Source organism: Suricata suricatta, chromosome 6 (assembly GCF_006229205.1).
Source record: "Suricata suricatta isolate VVHF042 chromosome 6, meerkat_22Aug2017_6uvM2_HiC, whole genome shotgun sequence".
Taxonomy (NCBI): Eukaryota; Metazoa; Chordata; class Mammalia; order Carnivora; family Herpestidae; genus Suricata; species Suricata suricatta.
Genome location: NC_043705.1, coordinates 127,771,612 through 127,784,620, shown reverse-complemented (window position 1 = coordinate 127,784,620; position 13,009 = coordinate 127,771,612). Strand labels below are relative to the sequence as shown.

The 13,009-nt window shown below is 34.8% G+C and overlaps 1 pseudogene; it reads left to right on the top strand.

The window, feature by feature from the left end:
* LOC115293551 overlaps window positions 1–5,216 on the top strand; it is a 54,089-nt pseudogene extending 48,873 nt beyond the window's left edge.
* Window positions 5,217–13,009: the final 7,793 nt, after the last annotated feature.

Sequence of the window (13,009 nt, the reverse complement as noted above, 5' to 3'; positions counted from 1 at the left end):
CTAATAGAAGAGATATGTTTTTGTTTTTATGATGAGATAAACAGTATGCAGTGAAATGGAAATGAGATGGCTCTGGCTGTGTGGCCTCAAAAATAATATCAAACAACTTTGATCCTTCTTTTCCTTTTTGAAATGGGAACAATAATACATGCTTAGAAAACCTGGTAAAAGTCTTTAAAATATACTTTATTATATTTATGAAGATATATTGGGATTATATATTTTAAATTAATGATAGCTATAATTAATACAGTAAATTCCAGATTTCAATTTCTTAATTTTATCTTTTTCATACAAATAGGTCTTACAATATTATTTCCCAAATTATGTCTAGTATTTGATTTTTCATCTGTTCAATGTTCAAAACAAAATTGGCCATTTTTCTTTTTATCTGGTGTTGGAGTCTTATTTTTTAATGATATAGTTCAATTTTTTAACTTTAGAAATTTTTGTTTTGAATCAAGTTTTGATTCTTTGTTTTCTCCAAATGTTTCTGTGTGTGCAGATGCTTTTGTGACAGGAAATATTAAATTATCTTTCCTTTCACAGAAAGTTTAAATTTTTCATAGATGCTTAAGCCTAAAGTTTTATGGCAGGCAAAAATTTAAACATAGTTCTGGTTTAACAATTTCACATAACCTCCTTCCTCTCCCCTAACACTGGATCAGTATGAAAGGGTTCTAATTTAACGCAGTCATCACAAAATCTCCATGAAGGACAATAGTGTGGCATTGGGAGGGGGGTGATTTTACTTCATTAACTTCACCCATTTGTTACCATCTGGTAGTAAGAGAATTTTTTCAGTGTAACAATACAAAATGTAATGGCAAAATGTGATGCCATACTGTTTTTAGTTTGCATTGGACCATTTTGAATAAAGCAAGCCAAATGTCTTCTATAAGACCCTCTAAATATTTGAAAAAGGATATTGATGTTTTTATCTTTCATGTGCCTTCACTGAGTCATTGAATGTGAATATTTTTAGTCTTTCTCTTCTAGTGAATATTTTATATTCTTTATATTTAGTATTCATCTCTATCTTAAGCTTATCTTTTAAAAAATATGATATATAAAATGGTCTACAATACTCCAGAATCAATCAGCATCTGACATTAACATTTATCTTCTGGATTCTACTGAGCAGTCTAAAACTTGTTACTAATTGTATCACTTACATTTAAAAATTGGCTTAGATTTAGTATGGAAAGGTAAAATGTATCTTCTTTAAAATGTATTTAAATACTAATGTTTTACATAAGCAGTATTTATAATCATTTTATTTAAAAAACTTTATATATATATTTTTTTATTATTGAGACAGAGAGAAACAGAGCATGAGTGGGGGATAAGCAGAGAGAGAGGGAGATACAGAATCCGCTGTCAGCACAGAACCTGACACGGAGCTTGAACCCACAGACCGTGAGATCACAACCTGAGCCAAAGTCATATGCTTAACTGACTGAGTCACCCAGGCACCCCTATAGTCATTTTAAACAATTGGTTCTCAAAGCTTATTTTCTCTTCTCTTTGTTTCTCTTCCTTTCTGTGTGTGTCACTCTCCTTCTCTGTCCCTGGACACATACTCACATACAAGCAATTTTAATTACCAAAAGGATTGGCTTACAGCAGTATAACCAAATTACCAAGAACTGTGTCTTGACAAATAACGCATTATCAGTGAATAAACCAAACATTCCTTGATAATGAATGGGAATTCTTTTTATTTTAAAACATCATTTAAATTATATTTTTATTTTGCACTGTTTAAATGATGCAAATATAAGCTTGCTTACAATTAAGTTTTCCCTTGATAAATATATACAAATGAATTTTTGTAAGCAGGATAACTACAATTCTTATTTTATATTATCAACTAATGTGTTACCTTAAAAATAAGTTGAGTACCACAACTTTTATCTAAAGTCCATTTTCCCCCCAGATGATATGATTAATACAACAAATATTGCATATAACTTATTTTTCATTCTTTCTTTGGTTTACTCTTCTGTAGCTGTCTTTCTCAGCACGCCAGTGAAGGAGTTCTTAGTAAGGGTACCAGCACCTTAAATCTTAAACCTTACAAAAGATTAATCCAGTGTTTTCATCCTAATTTGCCTCTCAGCCTGATTGGACTGCACACCACCCTCAATTTCTTAAAAAATTTCCAGTCCCCGATCAGTGACGATAGAATATCTTGATTATTTGCTTTACTCCCCAGCCACTGCTCAGGCTTTCCTTTTAGGCGTCAAAGTACTAGACTGCTTTAGGGCTTCAACTTGGGCTTGTTTTCTTTTCTTTTCTTTCTTTTTTTTTTTTTTTTGGATAATTATATCATTCATCCTTAAAACTTTGAAATAACCTATATTCTGGTGATTGCCAGATTGATAGCGATAATCTTGATATCTCCTATGAGTTCCAGACTCATCGATCCATATACCCAACAGGCTACTCAGAATCTTCTTTTGGAAATGTGATAGGTATCTATATTTTACATGAATGAAGCAGGATACTTAAACTTCTCTATTTCCACTTCCTTTCATCAGCCCACTCTTGTTCCATTTTCACGTTACAGAATCAGCATTCTGTTACAGCATAAACATTACCCTGGATGTGTCTGTTCATGTACTGCCTTCAGGAAATTCATTCTCTTGGTTCTACCTCCAAAGTATTTCCCAAAGGAGCTTATTCCCCCTCTGTCTCCTCGAATTCTATTTGTTATACATCCATTTTCTCCTACTTAGATTAAGCCAAGAGCCTGACAATTAGTTGGATTTGGATTGCAGTTTTAAATAGATTCTATCATGTCAACCGCCTGATTAAAATCACCCAAAGGCTTTCTACTGGAATTTGAGCAAATCCAGCCTTTCTGTCATGGTTTTAAAAATCTGACCCCTGCCGCCTCCTGCAGTGACACCTCTGTAACCTTCCTTACCATGTTGTAGCTACATTAGCATTCTTCTTACTTCTGGTTATGTCTGCTTAATTACCGTCTTTTGGGCGTTGTTTCTCCTGTTTCCTCTGAATGGGAATGTATTTCCCTAGGATGTATATGTGACTGGTTCTTTTTCATCATTAAGCCTTTAATTCAGATGTTCCCTCATTACCCTGACAATTTTATTTAAGGTAAATTCCCACTCACCAGTTTTCTCTCGCTAATTTATCACCGTATTGATCACTCTCTCAAGTATCATATTTCGTGTGTAATTCATTTTCTGTATCCCTGACTTTCAGACTCATACTGGAAAAAGAAGCTACATGGTGGGCTTGCTAAGTTATATATCTCCGGTGCTTACTTCAGTGATTGACGCATTAGAAAATTACTGGCAAATATTTTCCTGAGTAAATGTTGGTCAAATGTCAGGCAGTTAAGCAAAATAACAGATGAACAACTTAATTTATCAGAAATAAGAATAAATTTCAACTCTATAAAATGGCATTTTATTACTTAAACTTTTAAGAAATTATGTGTTTATTGGGGTGCCTGAGTGGCTCAATTGGTAAAGCGTCCGACTTCAGCTCAGGTCATGATTTCACATTTCATGAGTTCGAGCCCTGTGTTGGGCTCTGTGCTGACAGCTCAGAGCCTGGAGCCTACTTCAGATTCTGTGTCTCCCTCTCTTCCTCTGCCCCTTTCCCGCTCATGCTCTGTCTTTTTGTCTCTCTCTCCAAAAAATAAATAAACACTTAACAATTTTTAAAAATTAAGTGCTTATTAGTTTAATGACTTTCTTGTGCCAGACATTAGTGAAAAGGTTTACCTCAGTTAACCCTATGGCATTGACTTTGTGAGGAAGATGATATCATCTTTATTTAATGTCTCATGGAGTACTTACAGAGAATTTAATTAATTTGTGTATATACTCCTATTAAGTTATGAATCAGTTATGGATTAGTATTTTTACTGTACTTTAATTGTCTTCTGATACAGAATGTTTAGTAATAGAAAAACTTGCAAGATTTTCAAAAAGCTATTTTGTGTCAATGTCGTCATTAAATATAGTCACAATTTAATTTCTGGGGAAGTCTTATGTGGTGGCAGGCTTATGGCTTTTCCACATCATAAAAATATGACACATTATGAGGAAAAAATACATTTTTAAAATAATAAAATGTGAAATAGTCTTCAGCATCTCTGTCTTTATTTTTATAACAGTCACTATTCAAGAAGCTATTATGGATGCTATCAAGCTCATACTTCATTTTGACATGTTAACATTATAAGTATTGATATAGAAATAAATATGTCATGAAAACAGTAAGCCACATTCTAAAGAAGTATATACATTTAACCTATTTTTCTAAAAACAGAAAAAACTCATCATAAAATAGCCAGTTATATTCAGGTCAAGAAAAAATCGAATCCCTCACAAAATCATTATCATTAAAACTTAAAAAAAAAACACATTAGCCAAGAGCACTGATATTAACATTATTCACGAAAAAAGATCTAATTCTGTTAATTATTTAATTGTTACTTAATTCTAAGTTAAAACAATTTACATTAAGATTTTTAAAATATACCTTTTTTGAGTTTAAAATTTTCACGATATCCATCATAGTCTAGAAAATTAATACCCTGCTCACCATTACACTTTGCATTTTGTAGCGGTTCACATTCTTACTCTTCAAAGCCTCCTTCCCGTGTGGGGCCATGGCAGCCATGATGCTGCAGGGACCCAGGACTCCTCAGTGGCTGCTGTCTCCTGTATGGTGTGGCCGCCCTGAATGGCTCCTCCCTGGTCTTATGGTAACCCTTGGCCCCAGCCCTCTGCTACTCTGTGGCTGGGGTCCCTGGCCCCTTCCCCCCTGCCCCCTCAGACTGTCTCCTGCTTCTGCTGTTCCGGGTCTACAGCAGCTGCATCGAAGACCCCCACAGAGGCCCCTTAGCCTTGCCCGGGTCATCTCAGCCTCGGCCATCTCCCTGCTCTTAGGGTCTGCCCGTAGCCTTCGGTCTGCCACTCATTCTCTGCAATTAGCTGCTCCGAAGCCCAGAAAATTCCATGGACGTCTCCTAGAACTGTTCTGCGGTTTTACTTCAACCTGCACAACCTTGAAACCTCTTCTTAGGTGAATCGTGTATTGTGGTGTGTGGTTTTGGTCCTGCAGGTGCTGCAGCCGAAGTCCGAAGCTACCCCGTCCCAGCCTCTGGATCTGGGGACCCTGAACGGAGCTCTGAGACACATGCTCTCCGTGAGCCACACCTTTCCGGTTCTTGAGTAACCGAAGATGCTTCCGGCAGCCAAAGACTCTGTGGCCAAGTGCCTACAAGGCTGTTGCCCCCACATGGCCCTGTCTATACCAGGCACCTGTTTGACCTCTACGAGGGAAACAGATGATAGGCTCCTTCCGCCTCCCTTCCCTCAGCTGCTTTTGTACAAAAATATTACACTACTTTCTTCAAAAACCAAACATCCCCCAAAGCATATTTGAGATTAAAATTATAAATAAATAATTATAAGAGAGATAAATGCAGAACATAAGCAGGCTTGATGTTCTAAGGAAAGAAATTTGCATGCAAGCTTGCGCCCATGAACATATACACTTAAAATATTTATTTAAGGAATTTAAATGTTGTTATACACCTGTGGTTCCCAAATGCATTAAAGTTATGTTCCATCCTCCCTACCCCCACCCAAGCCTCGGTGAACTTAAAAGGTGCCCAGGGTATTCTAAATTCTCAAAGGAAACCAAGACATCTGTCAAACATCTAAACTCATATATTAAGTGGTTCAGGTTTAACTGCTTATTAAATTGAGTAAACCATGTCCTTAATAAATTTTAAGTTTTTACGTTATGTATTTAATCGTCTTAAAATCTTACACACTAAGGTGACATGAAACTGAAAACATTTAAGAAACTCTAACTTGCTTGTCATTAGACATAGTTTTCAAAATCCATTAATATAGCATAAAATTATATAAGTAATAATATAGTCTCATTTTTAAGAATTTAAATATCAAAATATAAAAGAAGTAAAGCATGTCACCGTGCTTCCCCCAAAACATTCCTTTACGGAGGGGTGAGCACTGTGGATATAGTTCGCCCATGACTCACTAACCAGCAACAAGTATTTATCTGATGCTTAACAAGGCACCGTTGCTGGAAAAGAAAGCATATAAAATAGATACAGCAGCAGATTTTATGAAGTCTATATTTTGGTTCATCAGGTAGAATTTCAATGTTTATCTTACTATTCTTTTTCTTTTTAAAACATTCATTTTTTAAATAGCTACAGGAATTTTTCTCATGTAAATATTCTCTTTATGTGTCTCCTTTTCCTCCCCCCATCCCCCCTACCAGGAGATAATCTCCAAATGTGAACCAAGCAGACTGGGAATGGGCTGCCTTGACTTGTTGTCAGGTTTCACTGTTCACTAGTTCTGCAGTCTTAACCAAGACCCAGAAAGATCCCCCCGAGACTTAGTGTTCTCGTCTGTAAAAAGAGAGTTACAATTTTATCTACACTGCATAGTCATGGTGAGAGCATAAGTGTAATACACTTGAGGTGTATATAATCACATTCCATATAGAGAAAGAACCCAGTATTAGCTGTAATAGTATTGTTACTATGAACTTCTACCACTTAACCTTATGCCTTTGTGAGTCTTCCTTGCCAGACGTATTTCCACATAAAGTTACCTTATATGCAACTTTTTTAAAAACAGCTTGGTAGTATTTCGATAGAATAATGCCTCATTATTTTATTCTTTTTAAAAGTTATTTGTAACTGCTGCAGGGCAAGAATTATTCTCCCCTCAAATATCCTTCTAGATGGACTAAGAATCAAATTGACATGAGACAGATCGATCAACAGGAGAGAATCACATTTATTTTTTTAGTCTTTATTTTTGAGATAGAGAGAGACAAAGAGCACAAGTAGGAGAGGAGCAGGGAGGGAGACACAGAATCTGAAGCAGGTTCCAGGCTCCAAGCTGTCAGCACTGAGACTGACATGGGGCTGGAACCCACAAACCGCAAGATCATGACCTGAGCCGAAGTCAGAAGCTCAAACGACTGAGCCACCCAGGTGCCCCGAGAGAATCACATTTAATAGCATAAGTGCTGGGGAATCCACACAGACCTAGGCAAAGTGAGATATATATGTCTTCCTCTACTCAGGAGAACGGGACAGGTGTCTGGGACTTCAGGGGAAAGGAATGTACTTCCCAGAGAGGTGAGAAGAGCAGATGTTTGGCACTTAGATGTTCCCCTGCCACTGCAGACGGGTCATTCAGATAATATTTTTCTGTTAACAACTCTTATTCTGGGACCATCACCCCCTCCCCAATCCGGTACCTCTGTGGGTTAAGGGAGGGACAAAAGTTTCTCTTGAGCACACAGAATCCTTAAGCGTCTTCAACTCAAATTAATCCACATGCCAAAGCGACATATTTTGGGGAGAGGATGGCTGTCCTAAACCCCTTCATGACATTTGATATAAAATCAATGCGATGTTGAGCCTCTTCGTGCATTTTTCTACAAATGTGCATGAGTTATTGGGATAGTGCAATGTGCAGTATAGGAATTTTGATAACAATGATGTGATTATTTCCAAATCAGCCCTTTGACAATTTATATTCTTAGTGGCCACATGTGAAGGCTTGCTTGCTTTTCCTGTACTGTTTTATTATTAAAGTTCCAAGGTTGTTGTATTTTTCCAGCTTTATAGGTTTTTTTTCCTTAAGGGATGCTTACAAATTTAAATTTGTAAGAGGTCTTTTAGAGATTTCCCATATCAACATATTTCTCTATCCTTTTCATCTCCATTTCTGCCACTTACCTGGCCTCGTGCCCATCCATAAGGATTAACTGATTTATTTAACACAACCATGTATTTCCCAATTTCAAGAGCTCATATTGGCCTCATGTCTTATTTTACTAGAGGCAACTGAATTTAATAGTAGATAAAATTTGTAAATTTATTTGTAAGTTTGTAAAATTTGAAATTTATTCATTATAAATTAAAAGTTGAAAATGACTTATAATCCTACATGTCACTATGGAAGGTTGAGTGTTGTGGGGGTTAAGGAGAAATTTTTGGGAAAACTGCTTTTTGTTCTCTCTTAGGACATCTTCAATCACAGAACAGATAATTTCTTAAATTTCTGCCACAGGGATCTTGAGAAAATCATCCAGAGTATTATGTGAAAGAGTTAGCATCTATTATGAAATCAGTTTAGTTAAGCACTTACTATTAGCCAAATCAGGATACAGACATGTAAATTTAGAGTATAACTTTGCATATTTGAAGCACTACATTATATTTTAAATCATTTTGCCTTTTAGTGTAGGAACATCTATATTATAAATTATGACTTCATTTTTTATTTCCCCCTTTTCTTTTTGTGCTGTACAAATTAATGCAGTGACAGTACTCACCAAATATTCTTTTTTTTCCCACTACATTTTTTTGTCTTCCTTTTACTTAGGCAAAGCCATATTTCTTATTTTGGCCAGTGAGCTCTGAATGATAATGGTGTAGGGCACTTGAAGAGGACATAGGGAAAAGTAAACATTTCCTTCTCCCTTTGTCTTTCCGTGTTGCAGCAAATGAGGTGTCCCACATGGTCCAAATGTTGTTATGACAAGGCGGTAGCATCACTGTCAGCCTGGATCCCAGGGTGCCTTCAGACCAGAGCCCGTGCTACGGAGATCTTTACATTGCTTGTCATAGAGCATATCCTTTTCTACCCTAATACATAGTCCACACGCTTAAAACACGGTATCTTAACTTTTTAGAGACAGGTTAAATTGTAAAGGTGGTTCTTCCTTGGAAAAGGTCAATTCCATTGTTAAATTATTCAGCATCCAGAGAGAATCTTGGTTGTATTGAGTGCTATACAAGGAATTACAAATAATACAATAGAGATGTTTTGTTGGAATTTCTTTTTAAGATAGTAACATGTTATATTTATTTAATTATATGATGAAACTCAAAAGTACCAAGTTTGGTAATCATCAAAAACTTTGTGGCTTTAAATTCTAAGCACTAATGTCTGCTGATTAGTGCATGCCAAATTTTATACTTGCCAAATCCTTAAATTGTAGTCTTATGCAAATAAGGTCAGACAATCTGCAGAATAAAAGACATTTCCTTAAAAGCTGACTACTGTCATCCTAAAGTATAATAAAATCTTCATCAGAATCTCTGTTTATAGTATTCCAGTTGAGTTAAATACTTTTTTTGTTCCTCAGAAAACATAGTGTATACAATGACATTTGATCTCTCTTTGTGGTTTTTTAACCATGGGAAAAGAAAGATTAGTTTAAGTCTGTTCTTCACTTTACAAAGTCTGTTTTGTTTATTCAGCTCAACCACAGTTATTCAGTTATAGGTGCAAAGATAGGGTCAAGGAAAGGATTGGCAAAACAATCACAATAAAATTGAGGTTGTGATCTTTGTGGCCCTAGGCTGATGCAATTTAGCTTCATACTGTCCATGTTTAAACACAATTATAACCTATGCTACTATAACGAATTAAGGAAAGCTAAAGTTGTAGTTAGACCTCTACAGAGAGATGCTTCTATAAAATATCATAGTGTCAAAGCTAAGATGTGAGCCTAGAGACAGAATTTGTAGGAATATGTTGAAAACTTGTCATAGAATATAAGGTTATGAAATGATTTTGATCATTTTTTCTTTTAGTATTTTGATTTTTTTAAAAAGCCCAAAGGACAGGCCTTGTGTAATGCTCCTTTGCACTACTAGTCTTAGAATATGAATAGGAAAGACTCCTGAAATGGTAATTAATGTATTTTGATATTTGCATTTTATTATGGCTTTTAGTTATATTATCATATAATCTCACATCCATAGACATACCAACTATTAGAACAACTCCATATCTGTTTTATTTGCTTACATTATTTTATTGGCAACCTAGGTGATTTATACTTACATATAAATGTTCCTATTGGTAATAGATTCTTAACCTAGATCATTGTAAAGTTTGGTGAATTGAGAAAATATATACAAGGTTTATAAGATAAAAATAAGTAAATAGCCTGTTAAATTGACTCTTGTTATTATAATGCCAGAACTAGATTCAATTGTTGAAGAGCCCATAGTCAAGCTGAATAAAAGACACATTTTCTTTCCTGGTATTTATAAAGGTAGAAAACTTTATTTTTTATTATTTTTTAATTTTTTAATGTTTTATTTATTTTTGATACAGAGAGAGACAGAGCATGAGAGGGGGAGGGGCAGAGAGAGAAGGAGACACAGAACTAGACACAGGCTCCAGGCTCTGAGCTGGCTGTCAGCACAGAGCCCGATGCGGGGCTCGAACCCACGAGCGTGAGATCTGACCTGAGCCGAAGCCGGAGGCCCAACCGACTGAGCCACCAAGGCGCCCCAAAAAATCTTTTTTTTTTTTTTTTTGATATATCATTTGGGATTTCTAGAAATTTAAAAATACCTATATATTGCGTTTCATTGATGGAAAAAGTAAACTCTTTTGCTTGGAACAAACTGAATTTTCCTTTTCTTATACACTAACTTATTCATCAGTTTATATATGTATTTGAGGAATATTGATTGAGCCTTTGGCAAAATACAGAACAGAAGTAATAGAAAATAAGCTATAGTTTCCTTTTTATTTCTTTTCTATAGAGAGTATTTTAAGAGTATTGTGGTTGATAAACTTTATTTGGATTATGTTAATGTTAATTCCAGATCATAAAACACACATAAAAGTCACCTTCAAGGTGGGTTCATTTTATATTGATGGAAAAACTGGCATCAGATATAGTTAAAATATAAGTAGGTTTACATTATGAAAGAGGATATGGAAGCATATTTATATTTATTAAGCTACATATTAAGCAGAAGATAGAATAGAAAGCTCTCAGATGGAGCTAGAACTTTCTTAGCCCCCCACATCCCCGTGACGGCACAGTCACCATTGATACCATGTGTGTGCAGTGGGTAAAAATTTATATCTTTAACAGGTGTCTCCGTAGCCTCCTCACTCCCCCTGGCTGTTGGTGATATTTTGGCCTTGGGCCCATTTATTCACCAGATTAAAAAAAAAAAAACCTCTTGCAAGATTAAGTGATTCACAGGTCAATTTCCCTTGTTTAATTCTCTCAGAGATGAAATTTTAGTCCTATTTGAAACAACTTACAAGTGCACAATAAAATGCCAAATGTATAATTTTACCAAATATATAATTTATATGTCATATGGTTATAAGGTAATTTGATTAGAAGGCATTATTTGTGAGATTTGTTGCTACCTTTCTCATCCATGCGTGTGTTTGTACACACAAGCATGAATTCTGTGTTTCATTTAAACAGGATACAATCTGCATATAGAATTATTCACTTTTTCACTAATATCAAAACATGAAATTACCTCCACAAGTTTCAGATTACTAAAATTTGATTAAAAATAATTTTAGAATATCATATGCCTAGTTCAAGTGCTATACATAACATAATATTTTACAATTATAATGTTGAAAAGTGAAAACAATTGTGTCCATTTAAAATTGAAGCAGAGTCATCATTCACCTTCTTTTTATAGCTATTTTAACAATATCAAATCCAAAATGATGAACTATCTTGTAAATCAATCAGAAAATGAGGCAGAATTTGAACTTATAGAAAATGATGTAGAATTCAAAAGGAGTAAGATTATGAAAATCTAGAATATTGTTCCTATTCTTATTATAGAAATTGCCCATTTTCTTCCATCACATCATATATTGTGACTGGATTTGTATTAGAAAACCCTTATATTTTGTTAAAAATTTAACCACAAGACTAATTTTTGTTAGATATTAAAATAACATAGAGCACCCATCCAAAGTTTCTTTTCACATAGTCATGTAATATACTTACCCAGTAGATAACATAAAGAAAATTATTCTGTAGAAACAAAGCTAAAATTAGGTTATTAAAGTTTTGTGCTGAAGAACAACTCTACTAGATAATCATTATTTTCTTTTCCTTACTTTAAGGTAGTTGTTGCTTTACAGTTTTTCACTGATAATGGAATATGATAGGTTTTGGATACAGTGCTTGAAATACCAATACATTTCTAAAGAAATAAGGATAAAAGCATTATTATCATAGTCTTTCAAAAGTAACAAAATTCACTGAACATTATAAAGCTTCCTTAAACAAACATATGACATAACTGTAACTACCTCTCCATCAGGAGGGACCATGACCTGCTGCCATTTATCCAATTAGATACATCCCAGAGGTAATGGTATCCTTGAATCATTTTATTAGCTTTCAAGCAGTACTCATGAGAAGAATGAGTTGGAATCAAGAAGAGCTGAAAAATGTCTCTTTTCTTCTTCCACCATTCATCTCTGTGGGCAGGCATCAATATCTATTACATTATCAGTGTGAATGCTTGCTGCAGATACAGTAGGATGCCTGATTTCCATTTTTCCTCAACTTACCTCAGTTCCAAAGTTCATCATCTCCAGGGAAGTACAGTTACTTCCCACTGATTTTTCTTTCAGTCCCTCGTCTGACTTGAATTTCTGCCATAAAAGCATAGTCATTGTTCAGTGAATTGAGGCATGCCCGTGAGCAACCACTCCTCATTCTGGCCGTAGATTTTCATTTTAAGGGAAGACAAGCAATGCCTCTTGATTCTCACTCCATGAAATTTCTTCTCACCATGGGCGATTATGATTGAGTGGCCATTACACATCTCTGATCACATTTGTATTCATCTTAAGTTATTTTGTCTTCTATAAAAAATAATCCAAATATAAGAGTATCTTTAAAATTCATACTTAAAAATCAATTTGAATTATGTTCATTAAAGAGCTACAGCATTATTTAAGCAAACATTATACGGTGGATACAGTAATTGACTATACTTCCTTCAGTATGCTGAAAACCTCTAAACAAAATAATTTTGGAGGTAAAAGTTACTTTCCTTGATATTGAATTATAAGAATAGTATATCACAGGTTTTAATGAAAATAGCAACAATTGCACAATTTTCTAATAATTGGTAATTTGCTTTCTAAATTATTTGTGA